Genomic DNA, 23,415 nt, shown 5'->3' on the forward strand with positions numbered 1-23,415 from the left:
CATTTATACCAACAATTGAGAATAATTCACATGCCAAAACGTCCATTCTTTTAAAGTGTATAATTCAGAGGTTTTTTAGTATATTTAGTGTTGTGTAATCATAACCACTAATTTTAGAATATTTTCATTACCACAAAAGAAACCCTGTACAATCCCATATTTTATAGATATTATAAAAAATATCTGAGAACTGATTATTGCAATTACACGTGGATATCAGGTAATCTACAGAACAAATACTTTTTTATTTTTTACTTTTTATTTTTATTTTTATTTTTATTTTTTTTTTAATTTTTTAACGTTTTTATTTATTTTTGGGACAGAGAGAGACAGAGCATGAACGGGGGAGGGGCAGAGAGAGAGGGAGACACAGAATCGGAAACAGGCTCCAGGCTCCGAGCCATCAGCCCAGAGCCTGACACGGGGCTCGAACTCACGGACCGTGAGATCGTGACCTGGCTGAAGTCGGACGCTTAACCGACTGCGCCACCCAGGTGCCCCACAAATACTTTTTTAAAACAAACTTTTTTTTTTAATACTTTGTAGAGCTGTTTGTTTACTTGGCGAAACAGCCTAGAATAGAAAGTTCACGTTCATGTCCTATGTCCCAACAATCCTATCTCTAGCTTTTTGTGCAATAGAAATGTAAGACTATGTGAACTAGAAGATAGGTATGAGAAAGTTCATAGCAGCATTATTTATAACAGCCTTAAACTAAAAACAGCCAAATGCCCATCAACAATAGAGTGGATAAATTAATTATGGTGTATTCATAAAATTGAATGCCTTATCAGGGCACCTGGGTAGCTCAGTGGATTAAGCATCTGACTTCAGCTCAGGTCAAGATCTCACAGTTCATGAGTTCAAGCCCTGCATTGGGCTTTGTGCTGATAGCTCAGAGCCTGGAGCCTGCTTCAGATTCTGTGTCTCCCTCTCTCTCTGCCCCTCCCCTGCTCGTGCTCTGTCTCTCTGTCTCTCAAAAACAAGTGAATATTAAAAATTTATTTTTAAAATTGAATGTCCTATAGCAATAAAAATTACAAACTATAACCATATGCAATAGCACATAAAAATTAAAAATTTCACAAAAACAGTATTGGACCAAATGGCTGCTGTATTATCCCTTTGATATGAAGTCCTTCCAAAAGGAAAAAAAGAAACTATAGTGTACTAACTTATATATAATACTTTCTAGAGTACAAGTATAATGAAAAACAAGGGAGTGATTACTATATATGTTAGTACAGTGATTACCTTTGGGGTGGGATGAGGGGGTTGTGTTTGGCATGGGATGCTAGTAGGGTTCTATTTCTTCATCTGGGTAGTGCCTATAGAGGTATGTGCATCATGCTATTTTATTAGGCTTTTACATTTGTTTATAAAATGTTTATATTTTATGTACTTTTTAGTTTGCATATCAAATAATAATAATAAAGGCAGCATGGGGAATCTAGCTGGTTAACCTATACACCTGATATGAGGAGAAGGTATTGAGCAACCTCATAGCCTCACAAAGCCAAAGCTACCAAGAAAGGAGTAAATCTCAGGCCTGTGGTTTTCAAGCTAGGCTCCAACCCCTGCAGAGCTCTGTGAGGATGCCTGAAGAGCTCTGTGGAGATGCCCCCAGGACTGCCTTGGTCAACAAAGGAATGGAGGCAACTTCTAGATTTCCATCCTCGTTTAAAAAGCAACTTTACTTATATCTGTTTTATACCCTTTGGTATATAATTTCCATTGAAAGGGGAGTTCTAGTCTTGAACCCCACTGCTGCAGTGTCTATTAACATTTTAAATGTGCATACTCTTTTGAGGAATTCTATTTTGAGGAATCCATTATACGGAAATATTGTAAAATGTACAAAGATACACGTATGAGGGTGTTCTCCATGATATTTCAAAAAAATAAAAAAAACAACAACAGAAGTGTTAATTAATTAAATATATGATTGTATGTTCATATATGGTGGGCGATTAAACCATTACAGTAGAATGCAGCATATCCAGATGAGTGCTTCTCTATCTTCTATCAGCCAGTGACTCCTCTTTGTAATGAATATTTTGTAATTCCCCCTTTACTATTGCAAAACAAAATGCACAGATAAGATAACCTTAGGTAATTAGTTTTTTAGAAACCAATATTGCATTTAACTAAAATATGAGGTAGAAATGAAGGAAAAGCAATTATATCTGAGATGTATTTATTCTGTGTGTCCACTTGATTGGGGCACAGAGTGCCCAGATATTTATTTGGTCAGTCACTATTCTGTGTGTGTCTGTGAGGGTATTTTCGGATGAGATTAACGTTGTTTAAATTTTTGTTAAGTTTATTTGTTTATTTTGAGAGAGAGACAGAGCACATGAGCAAGGGAGGGGCAGAGAGAGAGAGAGGGAGAGAGAGAGAATCCCAAGAAGGCTCCACACTGCCAGCACAGAGCCTGATGTGGGGCTCAGACCCACGAACTGTGAGATCGTGAACTGAGCCAAAGTCAAGAGCCAAGTCAAGACCGGATGTTTAACCTGCTGAGCCACCCTGGCGCCCCTGGAGAGGACTAACATTTAAATCAGCAGACTAAATAGAGCAAATTGTCCTTCCTGTGGTAGGTGAGCTTCATTCCATCAGTTGGAGGCCTGAATAGAACAAATAGGCTGATTCTCCCTAGGTAAGAAGCAATTCCTCCTGCCTCACTGCCTTCAAACTGGGACATGTTGTTGTTGTTATTCTTGTTGCTCTTGTTGTTCTTCCCACCTTTGGACTTGAATTGAAATGTCAGCTCTTCCTGGGTCCCAACCCTGCTGGCCTTCAGACAAGAACTACGCCATTGGCTTTTTGGGGTTGCCAAGTCACTCTTGGGACTTGTCAGCGTCTATAACCACGTGAGTCAATTCCTTACAATAAATCTCTTTACATTAATCAGGAGAACCCTGATGAATACAATATCTTATTTAATTATGTAAATGTTCAGGCACAATGAAATTACCAGGTAAAAGAGTGCTATCTGATGCTTTGAAGCAATAGCTACAAATGCAGACAAGTCGCATAGATATGATTCCAAACAAAAGAAATGCAAAGTTCTCTCCCTTTATAGTAATCGTATTTTTTGAAAATTCAGAAAGCATCATGTACATTAAAATGGTGGTTTGTGTTCACTTGAATAACAACGTAAGGTCCTTGCCTCAAATAATTCTAAATTCACAAACTGTGCGTGAGATCATGACCTGAGCGGATGTCAGATACTTAACCGACTGAGCCACCCAGGTGCCCCTGTTTATTCTAGTTTAATAACTATAACCATTTAGGAAATCTCTCTGCCATAAGCAAGGGCCAAGCAGCTTGTATGCAGACATACCGAGGTCTTTTTTTTCTCGGCTAATGCCTACTCAGAGAACTATGTAATTAGAATTACGCTTTGGTGAAGAGCCACTGTTTTGTATTTTTATTTGTGTGTGTAGATGGGAAAGAATCTCCGACTCACTGGGGAGGGCACATTGTCCCAACCGTGGGGAAGAAAATAAAACTCTGACTTTTTTTTTTTTTTAATTTTTGAAAATTAATTCGCTCATTTTTGAGAGAGACGGAGCATGAGCAGGGGAGGGGCAGAGAGAGAGAGGGAGACACAGAATCTGAAGCAGGATCATGAAGGCTCTGAGCTGTCAGCACAGAGTACGATGCGGGGCCTGAACTTACAAACCACGAGATCACGACCTGAGCTGAAGTCGGAGGCTTAACTGACTGAGCCACCCAGACGCCTCAAAACTCTGGCTTTTAAAAGCTGGCCATAACTGAAGCAAAAGGCAGCTGGCATTGTCAACGGAAGAGCACCTGGCGTCCCTGTGGTGTAACCATAGCTGCCATCGCTGGGGCATCCTAGCAGGAAACACGTGTGAAAATGATCACCTTTCTTAGGAATTTGTAGGTATAAAAATCAACTCACTGTACTCGTAAACTAGAAGAAATGCAGGATAGGCTCATTCAAAATTGGGACGATCGTGCAGCATCATTTGGAACAGAGAAACTTTTAAACTGGCAAAGGGGGACACACATGCAGTGCTGAGGCCACTGTTCTCTTTGAGTTTGGGAACTAATAGATTTTTCCTCCATGGTTCATTTCCTGCTTATCTGTATATTGCAGCACGTACCTCCCCCTATCAAAACGTGGCTTCAAAACCAACACCTGCAGGGGGCGTTTTGCAATCAAAGCTCTAAGTACAAGGTGATGCTGAAAAGCAAATATATATTCTGGGGATCTTGATTTGCTTTCAATTTTCCATGCTTTGGTGCATGAATGATGTTGGGTTATTTAAAATCATTTCCAAGGAGTCTTTTAAAAATATTTAAGCTACAGAGTTCAAAGTGCATATACAATTTAATTCTGCTAAAATAAACCATAGCCATGTGAACTTGAAAAGATCTAGACTTTTATTTTGATGTTGATTATTTATTAAGAAGTCAAACAGTCATCTATTTAATCAAAGGGCATTTGCTTCAAATTGCTTCCATCCATTGTCCTTACCATGAAAGACTGATTGTGCTTTGAACTAGGCTCCTTTTTTTTATGGGAGAGATAAAGAAAAATTCTTATAAAAGAACATGCACATCAAAGAATCAGCTCCCTAAAACATTTTCCTTTTATACATGTTGGCTACATGCCTACATCTGTTCATAAATTGATATGCAATCTTTTTTTGTGTACATTTGCCATTACTGAATGTTACCTCCTTCAAAGATGAAAATACCAATAGATTGGAAAGTAAACTTAAGATGAGAAATAGTATAGAAAAGTCTGTGGCTTATGGCTATTTGTTGTCTTGTGTCTTTGCATTAGGTCTATCATAACCTTCTGTTTAATCTGAGATGGAGTCTTTAATAATTTATTAGCAAATAAAAATATGATGAGAAGTGGCCAAAACCAAGATATGAGAATGTACCAGAAATCTGGCATTGACTATAATATTTACTAAAAACACCTTATTTTCTGGCTAGGCCCAATTAGATCCCAGATCCTCATCTTAGGTAGCAGTTGAGATAAAAGAAAAAAATTGTCCACAAACGACATGAAGGAATGCAAAACAGAGGAATCTTGATTATTTTTTCCCCTTCCAAACAACCCAGGGGAAGGAGAATTTTGCAAATGGAGACTGAAATAAGAAATGGATGGGGAAAAGTTCTCTGAAAGAGTAAAGTGGAGGAGGGGGTGGGAAAGCCTTGACGGAGGTTCCTCGTAACAGACAAGGGTCAGTGAACTTTAGGCACGAGAGCATCTAAAATTAAAAATCAAGTGTTTCATTTCCCTCTCTTGGAATTTTCCCCATCACCACCAAATCTTTCATATGTCAGATACTTACAACACTGTGATAGTGCCACTTTGGGGAATGAAGTGAGATCTTCGGATTGGGGCCATCGATGCCAAGAGAGAATTAAGGTTGCCAGAAGTGGTAAGATCACTAAAGGAAACAGATCACTTAAGCAAGAGTAGGAATTCAAAACAAAAGGAGACATTTGTGCAAACAGTCGGGTCTGGGGATCCTCAGAAACACCAGCAGAGGACACATGTAGAGGATGGAATTATATTTCTCATATCATCATTCAGTAGGACTGCTGAGGGTCACAGTTGACTGACAGTTTCCAGCCGCCTCACCTAGAGCCACATGGCACTCACACCCAAGCCACGCTTCCCAGACTGCTCCCGTCCAATGACTAAGCCAGTGACCAAGCAAGGTATCCTAACTAAGCCAATGACTTGAGCTGGGCCATGCCTCCCTCCTGTGGGACTCCTTAGAGGCAGTCTTCCCTGGGGCCCTCCACCAGCCCCTCTGAGGCTTTCTCTGAACTACACTGTCGTCTGAGCCTCTTCCCACCCAATCCTTCCCTACCTCTCTCCTTCTGCAGGAGTTACCTGCAGGGCAATCTGAAGGCTCTCCATACCTACCCCTGCTCCCTTCCCTTCCTCCTCCCCCAGGAAACCTCTTGCATGGCTAACACAATTTAGTGTGTACTTCTTGAAGGACCTAGACTAACATAGGTGGTACCAAGTGTTGGGTCTGGGAAAACGGACATTAAGACAGGGCTTGGGGGGTGCCTGGGTGGCTCAGTTGGTTAAGCGTCCAACTTTGACTCAGGTCATGATCTCACAGTTCATGGGCTCGAGCCCCGCGTTGGGCTCAGTGCTGACATCTCAGAGCCTGGAGCCTTCTTCAGATTCTGTGTCTCCCTCGCTCTCTGCCCCTCCCCCACTCATGATCTGTCTCTGTCTCAAAAATAAATAAAACATTAAAAAAAAAAAAAAAAAGACGGGGCTTGGGACTGGCACCCTCACTGGCTAGCTGGCACAAAGGGCTCTATCCTGAATAGAATGTGGGGGCCGTGATAGAGTCTCTGGCACGAGGTGAGAGCCCAGTTGCTGAAGGTTTCCCCAATGGTGACCTTAGAAAATGTCCCATTAGAGAGAAATGCAGTGATTCTGACATGTGAAAGATATCAGGGAGTAATGCCTACAAGGAGTGGAATTGCCTTATTTTTAACAAGCCATATTGATGTCCTTTGATGGGATAATGAGAAATTGAGGGCAGTTAACAAACCATTAAAGGCTAAGTGTGTGAGCCAGAGGGCCCTGACAGCTTAAGAAAAGATCTTTATCTTCTAAAATGGAAGAGTAAAAACAGCCCAGGAGCAGAAAGAAGCTATGACAGAGTCACAGAGCTCCAGCGATGTTTAAATGCTCAGACCAGACAGGTCTTTCGTGCTAAGGTCAGGGCCTTGGCTGGGAACCCCTGGGACCCTGAACACTCAGGGCTTTCAGAGGTGGCTACCCTTCCCTAGTAGGGAGCTATCCCCCCTCCTGCCTGTGATTGCTAGTGCAGAGACATTTCCCCTGCGAGGAAACAGGTGCTCCTGCTCAGGAGCTACTCCTGCCTCCTCTCCTGGCTACCAGAGTGATGAGCAGGGCTAAATAAATCTTCACGTGACCTGGACAGGGATGTACGGGGCCTGATAAGAGAAAGGAGGAAATTACACCCTAAAAGAATTATAAGAATTCACCAGCATGTACCATTAAGAATGAGTGGATTACCCCTGGAATTAGATTGAGAGGGTGCTTGATCAAGAGGGTTGGAACAAAAGAATGGTTAAGGGAGAATTCATTGATTTGGGGGGCTCTGGTGAGGCCCCAGAGGATCAGGTAAACTCACGGTTAGGGTGGCTCTTAGAAGACTAGAGATGGCTGATGCCGGGTCAAGTGGAGAGGCCAGAGTTATTCTGGCCAGCAGAAAAGGGGAGCAAAACAGGAGGAAGAAGCTGCTGGAAGGGAGCGTGCCGGCGTGGATGTGTCGTGGAAGGCCAAAAGGTTTCGAGTTTGAGCCCTTCACATCTATCTACTCGCACCAAGACCACACTTCTCCGGGTCACTCCCGGGCTGGAACTCAGTGTGGGTACCTGAGCTGAACCCGCCCAGCATGAGGCTCCTCTACCACACAGAGCCCAGACTTTCTCAGAACTGCACTGCGATTTAGGGTCCCCTAGCCAATCCTTCCTTTTCTGCTCTCATTTTATAGATCCCAGACCTGCACTGTGGACTGAAGTCTCTCCCTATCATTTCTTTATTTTATTTTTTTTATTTTGAGGAACAGTGAGAGTGAGCACAGGGGAGGGGCAGAGAGAGAGAGAATAGGAAGCAGACTCCAGGCTGTCAGCACAGAGCCTGACTCGGGGCTGGGGCTGGAACTCATGAACCGTGAGATCATGACCTGAGCCAGAATCAAGAGTGAGAGTCTTAACCAGCTGAGCCACCCAGGTGCCTCTCTCCCTACCCATTTCTGCTGCCTTCTCCACGTTCACAAGCATTTCCACCACCAAATCTCTTGTGTGTCTAATCTCACTTCGGACTGCTTCTTAGAGGACGTGAACTGCCGAAGAGCACAACTCAGCTACATGTGACACGTTTTACTGGCGCCTTTATTTCCCGAGCATGCACCACACCTCCCTGTCTCCTTGTGTGTCCAGCAGTTTTTGTTGAAATCTGGACATTTCATATAATATATTAGTGCAACTCTGGATTCTCATTTTTCCGCTCATGAAGATTGTTGTTGTTACGGTTTTGCTTATTTCTTTGTTTCGTGCTTTCCCGGGCAAGATCTGTGAAATCGGTCTCCTCTCTGGTCTGTGAATGCCGATGTCTCTGCTTCATGGGTTTTTTGTTTGTTTGTTTTGTTTTTAAAAATCTTCTGGTTTTTATTTTTAACCTTGCTTCTGTGAAGTCACCCCTGTGTCTGCATTGCCTTGGTTAGACAGAGGTTGGATCGGGGTCGTACTCAACCACTTCAAGCCCGTAAGGCTTCTGTTCTCTGCCGATAAATATATATGAGAGTACAGGGGGGCGACATTCAAAGCTCATGCCATGTTCAAGTATGCCCAGGCTTCTGCCCTTTGCTGGGCCCTTTTATGTTCAGCTTCAGTGTGAGCGAGGCATTGTAACTGGTTTGGGTTTTCTCCATTAGAAGCGGCACGCGTGCGCGCGCGCGTGCGCGCGCGCGCGCACACACACACACACACACACACACACACAAGAAATATGCCTTCTCCCACAATGACTACAAACTCAGGCTGGCAGAGCTGTGAGCCTTTCCTACTCAACTAGGGCTGTGTTGTCACTCTTAGCAATAACACTGCTGGGTGCAGGCTTTTCCCACCACACCTCATTGAGGAAGCCCCTTCCCCCAGTCGGGGAGAAGCTGCTGGTCCTTAGGACCTGCCCTGCCCTGGAAAGCCTCCTTGTCCACCGAGCTGGAGGAGGGATAGGGGCGGCCAAGCCCAGAGAGCACCACAGATTCCTATGTTCCTACTTGGGAAGTTAAGCAGATTTTCAAATATAAATGCTTCTCGGATTGTTGCGTGCTTTTGTTCATTTTCAGACTGTTAAAAGGTGATTTTTTTTGTTTGCTGTTTTTTCCAGCTTTATAGTTGCTTTTCAGGTAGCAGATTTGCCAGTCTCCTCACTTGGCTATAACTGGGAATTTCATCTCTAAAACAGTTTCTATATATATATATATATATATATATATATATATATATATGTGTGTGTGTGTGTGTGTGTGTGTGTATATATATATATATTTGAGAGAGAGAGAGTGTGAGTGGGGGAGGTGCAGAGAGAGAGAGAGAGAGAGAGAGAGAGAGAGGAGGACAGAGGATCTGATGATGCCGGCTCTGCATGGACAACAGAGAGCCGGATGAAGGGCTCGATCTCACATACTGCAAGATCATGACATGAGCTGAAGTCAGATGCTCAACTGACTGAGCCACCCAGGCACCCCTACAGCTTTTTTTCTAAAGTTTTTATTTAAATTCCAGTTAGTTAACATACAATGTAATATTAGTTTCAAGGGTAGGATTTAGTGATTCATCATTTCCATACGACACCTGGTGCTCATCACAAGTGCACTCCTTAATCCCCACCACCTATTTAACCCATCCCTCCACCCCTTCTCTCCTCTGGTAACCATCAGTTTGTTCTCTACAGGTAAGAGTTGGTTTCTTGGCTTGCCTCTCTCTCTCTTTTTCCCCCTATGCTTGTTTTGTTTCTTAAATTCCACATATGAATGAAATCATATGGTATTTGCCTTTCTCTTATTTCACTTAGCATGATACTCTTTAGCCCCATCCATGTTGTTGCAAATGGCGATACTTCATTCTTTTTTATGGCTGAGTAATAATCCATTGTATATATATACCATATCTTCGTTATCCATTCATCAGTCGGTGGACATTTGGGCTCTCTCCATAATTTGACTACTGTATATAGCGCTGCCATAAACATTGAGGTGCATGCATCCCTTTGAATCAGTATTTTTACAAATTAGTAACTCTACAAATTTGAAGGGGCACATGCAGCCTGGTGTTTATAGCAGCATTATCAACGATAGTCAAGTTATGGAAAGAGCCCAAATATCTACATAGCTTCTTAGTTCTTATTTCTGACTCTAGCCTTTCTCCCCTCCAACTCCACACTGAAGAGTATGTGATCATGCTAACATATAAATATGATTGTATCTCTCTCATGATTTAAATCCTTTCATGGCTTTCCATTTTCCTTGGATTAAGCTCCTTATAAGACGCATAATCTGGGTTCTGCTTGCTTTTCTAGCTTTCCTTTTACTACTTCTCCCAATAAGCCTTTGTTCTCATTGGACTAGACATTGCTCATGCCACACTCTCATCTACCCATGGGACTCAACATATGTCTTTCTCCCTGCAATACTCACAACCTACCTCAGACTCCTTCCTTCTCTGCCTCACCCCTCCCAGCCCCGGGTTTTACTTTCCTGACTCTCGTTCACTCTTGAGATTTCAGTTTAGGTATCATTTCCTTCCAGGATCACCCTTACTACATTCGCTCCTCTCAACTCCAGCTTGGTGCCTTTGATCTGGGTTCCCATCACCTGTTACATCTTTCCGTATTCTAGACCTGATCACACTGTTGATGTCGTTGCTGTTTAATTGTCTCTTCCACTAGAATGTAAAGTCCACAGGGGCAGAGACTAGGGCTGTGTGTTCATGGCTGTGGTCCTAGCACTGAGGCCAATGCCACTTCGACTGCAAAATACTTGTTGAATGAAAACAAATGACTAAAGGCCTGCTTAAATCAGGAGTCAGCAACCTTTTTCTGTAAAGGGCCTGATAGGAAATATTTTAGGCTTCATGGACCAGAAAGTCTCTTTTGTGACCGCTCACTCTGATTTCTTAGCAGCCATGGAAAATATAACAAATGGGCACGGATTGGTTCCAGTTCAACTTTATAGAACCTGGAGGCTGTCCCATGGGTTGTGCTTTACAAATCTCTGAATTAAGTGAATGAGTGATAGGTGGTTATGAAGTGAGTCAATGAATTAACTAAACTCTAATTTGTAGTTCTTTTGCAAATAATTAAAGCCCACCGCTTTCTCTACCTTTGGTCTAACCAAGAAAAATAAGGAATTAGCATTTCACACATAACAATTCCCCCTCAGGAACAAAATTTATGTCGTTTTATATTTTAATACAGAACTGTCTCAGGGAGTGTTGGTTTCTTCTTTGTCTCTCTTCCCTTAATCTTTATTTTCTTATTTCTTCTTATTTCGCGTAATCCAAGGCACAAGGTTAAGCAAAGAAATCAAGATGGTAATTAACATGGTTAAATGACAGTTTACATAGTGTACTGAGCATAACTGTAGAGAACAGTGAAGAAATACGTAGGGGCACCTGGGTGTCTCAGCTGGTTGAGCATCTGATTTTGGCTCAGATTGTGATCCCAGGGTTGTGGGATCAAGCCCTGCATCAGACTCCATGCAGAGTGTGCAGCCTGTTTGAGTGTTCTCTCCCTCTCTCTCTCTCTCTCTCTCTCTCTCTCTCTCTCTCAAATTAAAAAAAATAAAGGGGGTGCCTGGTTGGCTGAGTTGGTTGAGGGACTGACCCTTGATTTCGGATGGAGCCCTGTGTCAGGCTTTTTGCTGGATGTGGAGCCTGCTTAAGATTCTGTCTCCTTCTCCCTCATCCCCTCCCCATCTTGTGTGCTCTCTGTCTCTCTCTCTCTTTCTCTCTCTCTCTCAAAAAAATGCAAATTAGGAATATCATTGAAAGATGACAATTTGATGTTTTGAAGTTTCGTCTGTCTGGCATTATACCTTGCTTCCCTTTATCTACTTAATAATACCATGCTGGGGCGCCTGGGTGGCTCAGTCGGTTGAGCGTCCGACTTTGCTCAGGTCACGATCTCACGGTCCGTGAGTTCGAGCCCCGCATCAGGCTCTGTGCTGACAGCTCAGAGCCTGGAGCCTGCTTCAGATTCTGGGTCTCCCTCTCTCTCTGGCCCTCCCCCCATTCATGCTCTGTCTCTCTCTGTCTCAAAAATAAATAAATGTTAAAAAAATTTTTTAAAAAAATAATACCATGCTTTACATTATACACTTACTTTTTTAGCAGTGTAGTCAATTAATTAAATAAGAATTGGTCCATTAATAGATTTTACTTGTTCTTTAAGAATCACTGTGTTCTGGGGGCACCTGGGTGGCTCAGTCAGTTAAGCATCTGACTCTTGGTCTCAGCTCAGGTTATGATCTCACAGTTTGTGGGTTTGTATGTTGAGTCAGGCTCTGCACTGGCAGTGTGGAGCCTGTTTGGGATTCTCTCTCCCTCTCTTTCTGCCTCTCCCATGCACAGGTGCACTCTCTCTCTCTCACAATGAATAAATAAACTTAAAAACAACAACAACAAAAAGAATCACTGTGTTCTGTTTTATGACTTTACGTGTATAATTATGAAGAAGACCTACTTTAATTAGGAAATATTTTTAAAATTATTAGCAATTACATTATTATTACTAGCAATAATATTACATTATTACTAGCAATATACATTATTATTGTGGAGACAATTCATTATATGCCTTATAAAACTGGATTTGTATTTCCATTTTTTGATCAGGTATTGGGGCATTTGCCCTAAATGTGTATGTATATGTATATGTATATATATATATATATATATATATATATATATATATACATATATATATATGTATATATATATATATGAGAATAGAATACTAGAATTAATCAGTAACATCTGAATACACAATGGTTTGTGAACTTTAAAAATTAGCACTCTCTGAATTCACTTCCAGGAGGATGTGTCTTTATCACTTAAGAAATAAGACATCTTATTCAAGATCTTTATTAGAATTTTTTTATGAAGGAAAAATTGTTCTCAACTACTTCTTAAAATTCCCCAAAGTATTCACTCGTAGCCTTTTCCACTAACAAAGCATACCGTGAGAATTCATATAACAGAGATTTCTTTATTGATATAGAGAAAAACCTGATGTTATATTTCTGAAGTCACCTTCTACTCTTAGGGAATTTTGAGGAAAAAGATTCCAGGGAACAAGCAGAAATGACCTGGATCATCTTGCCTCTAGCAATCATGGGAAAAAGCCAGCCGTCTTACATATTTACATCAGGTAGTTCAAGATCAACAGATTCACAATAGGTGGCTGAATTGATAATTTGTTTTATCTTAGTGGTTCATTTAATTGTAATCATTAACGCTTAGTGAAAGACTGTTCTAAAAACTCAGCAATTAGTCCTGGGAAATTGCATAAACAAAAAGCTATTTATCTCAGCATGAAATTCAATAAATACCACATCAAGCATAAGAGTTTCCAATTAAAAGAGGAACCACATGTCTATACCTTCACACAATGATCTCTGAGAACCAAGTGGAATTGCATCTGTGTAAACTCAGGAACATATAATGCATTGCAAGCAGACTCCTTCTTCTAAGTGAGTTTGCACACATCGAGATAATGTTCCTTATCTCACAATGGCATTTCTGAAATCTCTATTTTAGTAGATGTCACTAAAAAAAAGAGGTGGGGAGTCAATGGTCAAATGCGTTGGGATATTTTGTATTAAACATTATACAGTAGTTGGCTTTATTTCCTATGGGACTTCTCTGATCTTTGAGTATGCTAAGATGTACATTCGACTGGGAGAGGTGCATGGTATATATTTTGTGAACTTATAACTGTGGAGCTCCATTTTCCTCTAAATATCTATTAGTGTGATGAGGAATCATTCCTTTTAAAAATGACGTTGGAAGTCCCTTTTATAACATGACTTTTTAAATGAACTAGTTATAACCACTTATATGTTCTATTTTCTTACTTTTTGTAGCACCTTTAAAAAGTAATTTCGAACTTAAAGTTGTAAAAATAGTACAAAGAAATTTTATTTGCCCTTTACCCAGATTTCTTAGTTTGCCACATTGTTTTTTTTATTCTTTCTCTCTCTTCTTTTCTTCACCCTGATCTTCATCTATGTAGCTGACTACTTAACCTACCTACCCACTTATCAACTGTTTTCTCATGAAGCATTTGAGTGTAGTATTTTTTACCCCAGTGCCCAGCACAGTGTCTGAAACATCACAGAGAATCATGAAATAATTGATGATTAGTGAATGATGCCTTTCAGAATTTTACCTAAACAAAGCTCAGTTATAAAAGGCCATCTTGGAATACCATTTAAATGTGAAGTCTTGGGGCACCTGGGTGGCTCAGTCGGTTAAGCATCTGACTTTGGCTTAGGTCAGGATCTTGTGGTTTGTGAGTTTGAGCCCCGTGTCAGGCTCTGTGCTGACAGCTGAGAGCCTGGAGGCTGCTTCGGATTCTGTGTTTCCCTCTTTCTCTCTGCCCCTTCCCCACTCACACTTTGTCTCTCTCTCAAAAAATAAATAGACATAAAAAAATTGAAATGTGAAGTCTTTATCTATTATGAAAAGCCAGTGAATCAATTTTAGAAGTCAGAAATATCATCTTACTATTTCTTTTTTTTCTTAACGTTGATCTATTTTGAGAGAGAGCGTGTGCACATGCTCACACAGGGGTGGGGGAGGGGCAGAGAGAGAATCACAAGGAGACTCTGTGCTGTCAGCGCAGAACTGGACTTGGGGCTCAATCTTTCAAACTGTGAGATCATGACCTGAACTGAGATCATGACCTGAGCCAAAATCAGGAGTTGGACGCTTAACTGACTGAGGCACCCAGGCATCCATCATCTTACTATTTCTTCACAATTGCAGCATTTGAAAGTTTCCTAACCAAGAATAAGAACAAACGCCTGACTATGTTCTCTTTTTCTGAATTATGAATGAGCTCCTGTGATGAACCAAAGCCAGATACCTTGCCTTCTATTCCAGTCCAGGACGGATATGTCCAGCCCTGTGGTTTCAAGGCAGCTGGTACACTTACTTAATGACTAAATTAAAACTACACAATCCACTGAGAGACACTGACTTCTGTTAGCTGGGTCTTTTCTGTGATTCTTTCCTCTCTGTAGAACTCTCTCAACTTTCTCTTTCACGTTTTATTTCTCCATCCAGAATAAATTTTCTCCAGTATTAGTACATTTAAAGCTCAGAGAGACTTGCTTATTGGTACCAAGAAAAGCCCCCTGTAACATGGTTACAATTGGGACTTAAAACAAACCTCTTTCTAATCAGTCTGGGGAACAAGGAGAATGGTGAGTGTGCAAAGTAGAGGTTAATAGAAAAATAAAATATGATTTTTAAATGAAATTAAATTACATTTTCTTTTAGTTTTTTTAGAGAGAGAGCACAAGCAGGGGAGAGGGGCAGAGAGAGAGAGAGAGAGAGAGAGAGAGAGAATCTTAAGCAGGCTCCACACTCCGAATAGAGCCTGACCCAGGGCTTGATCCCACGACCCAGGGCTTAATCCCATGACCCTGGGATCATGACCTGAGCCAAAATCAAGAGTCGCACACTCAACCAACTGAACCCCCCAGGCGCCCCTAAAATGTGATTTATTTGATTTTAACAATGCTAAATGCTTCTATTTATATGAGGGGCCTAAAGTAGTCAAATTCATTGACTCAAAAAATGTTGAGGGGAAGAGGAAATTAGGTGTAATTATTTAATGGGTAGAGTTTCTGTTTGGAAAGAAGAAAAAGTTCTGGAGATGGATAGTGGTAATGACTGCACATAAATGGGATTGTGCTTGATGCCAATGAACTGTACCCTTAAAATGGTTAAAATGGTAAAATTTTATGTAAATTTTAACACAAGTTTTTAAAAAGAAAACTAAATGAGGGGCGCCTGGGTGGCTTGGTTGGTTAAGCCCCGACCTTGGCTCAGGGCATGATCTCACAGTGTGTGAGTTCGAGCCCCATGTCGGGCTTTGTGCTAACAGCTCAGAGCCTGGAGTCTGCTTTAGATTCTGTGTTTCCCTCTCTCTCTGCCCTTCCCTCTCTCATGCTCTGTCTCTGTCTCTGTCTTTCTCTCACTCAAAAATAAATAAACAATAGGGGCGCCTGGGTGGCGCAGTCGGTTAAGCGTCCGACTTCAGCCAGGTCACCATCTCGCGGTCTGTGAGTTCGAGCCCCGCGTCAGGCTCTGGGCTGATGGCTCGGAGCCTGGAGCCTGTTTCCGATTCTGTGTCTCCCTCTCTCTCTGCCCCTCCCCCGTTCATGCTCTGTCTCTCTCTGTCCCAAAAAAAAAAAAAAAAAAAAAAAAAAAGTTGAAAAAAATAATAAATAAATAAACAATAAACAATAAAAATAAATGCTACTGAAAATAATAATTTTTTGCCTATAGTTATATAAACATTCTTCTGGTTTTTGAATCCATGCAATTAATGTTATCTTTTGCTTACATAAAATCAAATTTTACAACATTTAAATGTTTTTCTTTCATACAGTATATTTACTTGGTAATTTTTCTGCTTCCAAAAGAGATTTGATGGAGGCTGTGGGAGGTGAGCATCATTGGGACCTTTCAAGTGTGTGGTGACTGGCTCATACATGGGAAAAACAAACCCGCCTGGGAAGAGTAGAAAGGCCGAGATTGGGAGGTGATGAGACTCTCACCAAGAGCTAGACGAGGAAGGTATTTCCCCTGGAGTAGGTATGAGAGAAGACCTGGAGTCACATAAAATGAGGGACTCCAACAGCAGCAGTTCCTGTGTGGAGTGAACATGATTTGTAATTGCTTTGAGATAATGAACTCTTTCCTCATTTAGATTTTCATTTAAAAATTTTTTTTTAATTTTTTTTTCAACATTTTTTATTTATTTTTGGGACAGAGAGAGACAGAGCATGAACAGGGGAGGGGCAGAGAGAGAGGGAGACACAGAATCGGAAACAGGCTCCAGGCTCCGAGCCATCAGCCCAGAGCCTGACGCGGGGCTCGAACTCACGGACCGCGAGATCGTGACCTGGCTGAAGTCGGACGCTTAACCGACTGCGCCACCCAGGCGCCCCTAGATTTTCATTTTAAAAGCTTCTTTATGGGGCGCCTGGGTGGCTCAGTCAGTTAAGTGCCCAACTCTTGACGTTGGCTCAGGTCATGGCTCATGAGTCTGAGCCCCCTGTCGGGTTCTGTGCTGACTGTGCGGAGCCTGCTTGGGATTCTCTCTCTCCCTCTCTGTCTACCCCTCACCAGCTCTCTCTCCCTCTCATTCTCTCTTTCTCTCTCTCTCTCTCTCTCTCTCTCTCTCTCTCTCAAAATAAGTGAATATTTTTAAAAAATAAATATTCTTTGTGATGTAAGTTTTTAATTTGTCTTTTGTTTATGTTCCTTTCCTCTTTTCCACTTAGATCTAATATCCGTGCACAGGTCCAGTATCAGTATTTGTCTGATGATTGCTCATCTTGGAGGAGTGCTAATTTCCTACTAGAGAATATTGTGGGGAAGAAGGAGGAGGCCCAAGATGGGCAGTCCAAAGCTGTTTTAGGTTTATCATAAATGCCATCTTATCTGTTTGTTTGTTTCTTTTGCCCTGGGAAATGTCTCTCTCAGTTTTTGGTGTTCAAGGGCAAAGACCTCTGGCCAAAGTTTTTTGTGTATGATCTGCCCATTGTCACCTTCCCTCTTTCTCTTACCCAATTTCACAACATCTAGCCCCATAGACTGAAAATTAGAATTTAGACACATGGAAATACAATATGAGTACATCTTCTTCAGGTGCAGCCACTTTCTCTGTTATTCTCACTCTGTGCAAAGAATCAAGATGTGTCTTTCAGCACTGTGACACTAGATTTTATGAAAACCCTCAAGATTTTAGGGAAATCTATTTTTAGTTTGAGGTGTACAGAGGTCTGGGTCAATTCTAGTCTCCTTTCTAGTCTTAGGTCAACTTTATTTTTTTTTAATTAATTAATTTATTTTGATGGGGCGGGGGTATGGAGAAGAGCAGAGACAGATAGAGGGAGAGAGAGAATCCCAAGCAGGCTCTGAGCTGTCAGTGCGGAGCCCGATTCAGGGCTTGAACCCACGAACTGTGAGATCATGACCTGAGCTGAAATCAAGAGTTGGACACTTAACTAAGCTACCCAGGCACCTGAGGCCAACTTTCATAGCATTTCACAGATAATGCAGTAGGCATGCAGGTTGTGGCTACCTCCTTATTGCATTGTCAACCAAGTTTTATCTCTTATCTTTTCATTTTTAGACAACATTCCAGGATAGCAAAAATTTAAGATGTTACCTGAAGGAATTTCCGGAGCCCTACTCTAAACCCAATCCTGAAGATGTCACAGAAGGGAGAAAGAAAATGGTGGATCTAAGAAAATATTGGAAAAACTGAAAAGTCCCTGGAGAGACAGAAGTTGGCTCCGTTCTGAGTCCTAGCTGAAGTAAGAGCCTTGGAAGGGAAGAGGCGATGGAAGATAGCATGGGTATAGAAAGAGAGCATTGATTGGCTCTTGCCTTCTCTGTCTAAACTTGAGGCAGCAGATTAGAAGCCCAGATCAGTGAGATTAATGCAAGGGTGATCTTTGAGCTGAGGAGAGATGGGGAGGAATAAAATGAGTGCAAACAACTAAACAGGGCCTGGGCTTCCCCACCTTCCCTCCTTCTCTAGCACTGCACACTCCAAGGACAGCTGGTTACAACTGAGGGAGACAATTCTTGGAAAAGGGGTGGCAAACGGAGAGGCCAGATTGCAAAGTTATTCATCTTTCTTTTATTATGCATTCCCTTTAAGACTGGAGACAAGACTAGACTTTCTCTATCATTGACCCCGTTCAACACAGCATTAGAGTTTTAGGGAAATAGGGCAATGAAATTAATGAGTTTAAAGGTTAGAAGGGAAGAAAGGAAAGTCATTATTTGAAAATGAAAAGATCAATCTACATTTTAAAAAGTTGAATCAACTGGGAAGCTGATTGAATAAGAGAGCGTAGATAGTATCCTTAGCTCATACTATTTCTTTATACAGGCAACGACCAACTAGAAAATGCATTAGAAATCCAGGCATCATCCAGAAGAGCATTAAAAAACCTGTAAGTAGATATTTATACATAATAAGTTTTTTAATTTTTTTCTTTGTCATTCCCTTTCTATTTTACAGTTGTCATATAATGTGGTTATAATGGTTAACAAAATAGGGTTCATAATTTCCTGTATATCAAACAGGATTATTATTGGACTAGAGGAGAAATGGACATCACCCAGAAATGAAAATAATCCAACAAAAATCCACAAAGCTTTTATGGAGAACTTTTAAAAATATTATTATAGGTCATAAAATAAAACCCAAATAGAAAACCATACGATGTTCACCGATGGACAAAATATTGTAATAATGTCAATTATCCCCAAATTGTTCTATAAATTCAATATGATTTTACTAAAAATCCAAGAGTACTTTTGGTACTCTCATCAAATCTATTCCAAAATGTATATGGAAAAATGAAAGTCCACAGATAAAATGCTGCAGTGACCTATATTATAATGGGAAGCAGATCCTCACTGCTTTCACACTTAACCTATCTGAATAACCTATCCTTGATTCCCATTTTATTCCTTGAGGGTTTGCAACCACTTATGGTACCGATTACTATATAAACCAGCCTTCTCAGTTGCCAACAAGAAAATGCCTTCTAACTATTTTAAGCAGAAAGGGGTTTATGAAATGGTATGTGCAGTTTACAGAATCATTGGGAGGACTCATGGAACAGTCTAAGCTGGGCATCCACATCTGTCTGGAGCACCTCCTTCGGCTCAACACTCATACAGACTCTCTTTCCCATTCTCAAACTTTGAAGCAACAGCAAGCCCGTACTTAATGTAACTAGCCTCACACAAGCAAGATGAACTCAACCTCCCTGGAAAATCTCAGTGTTGTTAAAACAGCAAGGTGCTACCTTATTCCCATTAAATTATCAAAAATTAGAAGGACATCAAATATTAATGAGAATGTGAGGAGGCAAACTGTGTACCGTCGGTGGAAGAGGAAACTGGCCTGGCTGTCCTGGAGAAGCAAGAGGGGTAGGGCCGAGGGTACTTAGTAAAATTAGCTTGGCATATATAATTATGGAATCCTACTCCTGGATCCATACTTTAAGTTTTTAATTTTTTAATTTTTTTATGTTTACTGACTTTTGAGAGAGAGGGAGAGAGAGAGTGAGAGGTGGAGGAACAGAGAAAGAGGGAGACACAGAATCTGAAGCAGGCTCCAGGCTCTGAGCTGTCAGCACAGAGCCCGATGTGGGGCTTGAACTCACGAACCGCAAGACCATGACCTGAGCTGACGTCAAATGCTTAACCAGCTGAGCCACCCAGTTGCCCCACTGGATCCATACTTTCGCAAAACTCTCGGGGTACCTGGGTGGCTCAGTTAAGTGTCCGCCTTCAGCTCAGGTCATGATCTTGCAGTTGGTGAGTTTGAGCCTGCATTGGGTTCTGTGCTGACAGGGCAGAGCCTGCTAGGGATTCTCTCTCTCTCTCTCTCTCCCTCTCTCTCTGCTCCTCCCCTACTTGCACGCTCTCTCTCAAAATAAATAAATATACTTAAAAAATAGCAATAGTTAAAAAAAGAAAAAGAAAAACTCTCTTAGAGATCCATGAAAGACTGTACCAGGATATTCATCAAGTGTTGCTTATTGTGGTGGAGATTGAGGCCACTGAAGTGTCCGTAGTGGAGAATGGTAAAGAGAAAATGATAAAGATAAAAGATAAAATGATAAAGAAATCAGTGACTGCACACCACAGACTACTACGCAGTGATAGAGACAAAACATCTGATATGCATAGAGCCACAGAGGTATATCTTAAAAGCAAAATGTTTTTGTTGAGGAGTATCTATACCACAATACCATTATGTAAATTAACACACACAAAGTATATTTATAAGTGTCTATTCATCCATATGAATACATATCAAGCACATTGGAGAAGATGACCACACTACAGAGAATGAAAGTGGAGAAAAATGATTTAAAAAGGATGGGCCTTGCATAGACACGTAATGATGTGGGTTGAGGTTGATGCGATGATGGTTTTTGTTTTTTTAATGGAGGAAATGTTCTGAGATGTATGACATCCCATTTTCCAGAGTTAATCATAATAATTAAAAATTCAAAAATTGCTCCAAAGGTGTGGACACATTTCCCTTTCAAACATCGCACTGACTCGTTTACGTCTTCAGTCTTATTCATCCCCAAGCCCCTTATTTTCTTGATTCCATCTAAGTCTTGGCAAAGGAAGGGGTGAGGTTAGAACAATCTTTCAAAACTTTGAAAATGGTTCTAATTGCTCCACATTTAGGCAGAGTTACTGGTTGCTTAATAGCCATTTAGAACTCTTTTTTGGAAAGCAGACAGCCATTCCAGGCTATAAAGGTAGTTTCAACGAAATGTTCTTTTTGACAGAAGGAAGACATTGGAGAATTCGTATGCTATTTTAGCTGGCTCTGTGATTGCAATCACACAAATCACTCCATTCCAGAGAGATTTCACGAACAGGAGGTTTTTCCATTTCAGCCTTTCAAGGTAAAACATTATCTTTTCATTTTCTATATACTCCAGGGAATCAAGAAATTATGAAACGTAAGCCATAATTATAATAGCATTTCTAAGTCTTCCTTGATGGTCACAGTTAAGAAAAGGGAAGAGGAGAACTCTTTTGTTCCCAGTGACATTAAAATGCCCAGTCAGATAAAAATAATATTGAATTGGCTTTCCTTTGTTCAACTGTTGTAACCTGCAATCTCACTGCCTATTTCACCCCAAAATGAGTTAGTGTTGCAGAGCAAGATAATGACTCTCCCATAAGCTTATGAATTGCTATAGAACTGGAACCGTTCGGTGCAAAGAACTGAAATGAAATCAGAAGGTGAGTTGACTATAGATTTGTCATACATTTGCCAGCTGTTCAATCTGGCCTTCTGTTCCTATCTTTGGTACTTTTATTTATGCACATGTAACACCATGAGGAAGCAGAGAGTATAAACAGCAACTATCTCTTGGGTCATTCAATTTTGGCTTTATATTTTCTACTACGCTTATGACTGCTGGTCACATTTCTATTCCATTTGGGTGGTCTAATTTAAATGCGGAGTATCATATGAGGGATGGCAAGAACGCAGGCTTCCTGAGGACTGATCTTTGCTAGAGCTAAGACCTAATGTGCATGGCTTCCATTCACTGCTGAAGGAAGACAGTCCCTTAAGTGTAGAGCCATGTTTAGTGGTTGAAAATAGAATTCTTTTTAGAAATAAAGATTGTAAGATATGAGCCATTGGATATTAAAAATATCACCCAGGTTTGCCTGGGTGGCTCAGTCGGGTGAGTGTCTGACTCTTGATTTTAGCTTAGGTCATGATCTCCCAGTTGGCGACATTGAGGCCCGTGTCAGGCTCTGTGCTGACAGTGTGGAGCCTGCTTGGGATTCCCTCTCCTTCTCTCTCTCTCTCTCTCTCTCTCTCTCTCTGCCCCTCCTCTGCTCCCGCTTTCTCTCTCTTTGTCTCTAAATAAATAAACATTAAAAAAAATAAAAATAAAAATAACCCTCCATGTGATTAAAAAAAAAAAGATAATCCAAAATGATTTCTTTTCCAGGATCATTTCTTCATTAATGTGTGAATACTGTAAGAGAACAGGTGCAGTAAGTTGAAATTCACAGCTGAACTGTAACCTATGAAACCTTTCTGAACATTCCCTCATTGAAAGCTCTTTTCCTCTTCATTGCTTTTCCTGCTTTCTATTTCTACATGGCCATGAGCAGCTGAAATCGCTGGCAGATCTGGACAGTATTTACTAAAAACATGTTGGTACCCAGATTCTACTGTTATTAACTAAACATGAAGCTGGAAACAAATGGGAGATGCTGGAGATATGAGTTAAGTCCCAGTCTCACAGTAAATGGCACCAGACTCTTTCACCCATAGTCTGCTTGTCTCAGGAAGATAAAACCCAATATCAACACTGTGTGGGTGATAATCTTCTGCTTTTGCTCTTTCAGAAAGCAAATAGCATTCACTCTTCAAATCCCTAAATATTTTTGTGTTCACATTTTCCAAATACTTAAGGCTGCTATTCTGAGATAGTGGGAACCAGCCCAATCTGTCATCTTATCTCTCTTAAATAACGAAACCCAGATTGCCACAATCAGCTAAAACGGAATCCAGAGGTTGCCATCTGAGAATGTGGGATGTTGCTAATGGGTGAAGTACAACTTCCATAGCCAAGGCTTCAAAGTCACAGCCGATGTGTTAATGAACTTGGAGGTCTGAGATAATTGTAAGTATACAGGAATACACATAAGCCAAGAGGTTGAGGAGTCCTATAACATTAGGGATACTCTATTTGAATTATCTTACTTTCCTGAAGTGAAAGAAAATAAAAAATAATCGAAGGGAGTCCTCTTTAGACTCATCACACTTTTCAAAGTCAAGTTGATTTTACTTGCATTCATTTTTTTTTAACGTTTATTTATTTTTGAGACAGAGAGAGACAGAGAATGAATGGGGGAGGGTCAGAGAGAGAGGGAGACACAGAATCTGAAACAGGCTCCAGGCTCTGAGCCATCAGCACAGAGCCCGATGCGGGGCTGGAACTCACGGACCATGAGATCATGACCTGAGCCGAAGTCAGA

General features: G+C 41.0%; 1 long non-coding RNA gene across 1 annotated transcript in view; it reads left to right on the plus strand.

Annotated features, from left to right (window-relative positions):
• The window catches only part of LOC111560882, a 92,014-nt gene that overhangs the window by 49,436 nt on the left and 19,163 nt on the right, over positions 1–23,415 (plus strand). Inside the window, exons 4-6 of the long non-coding RNA XR_006599654.1 lie at positions 17,990–18,173; positions 18,758–18,821; positions 21,192–21,311. This is a non-coding gene — a long non-coding RNA (uncharacterized LOC111560882). The remainder of the gene's footprint in view (positions 1–17,989; positions 18,174–18,757; positions 18,822–21,191; positions 21,312–23,415) is intronic.

The sequence above is a fragment of the Felis catus genome, chromosome B3 (assembly GCF_018350175.1).
Source record: "Felis catus isolate Fca126 chromosome B3, F.catus_Fca126_mat1.0, whole genome shotgun sequence".
NCBI lineage: Eukaryota > Metazoa > Chordata > Mammalia > Carnivora > Felidae > Felis > Felis catus.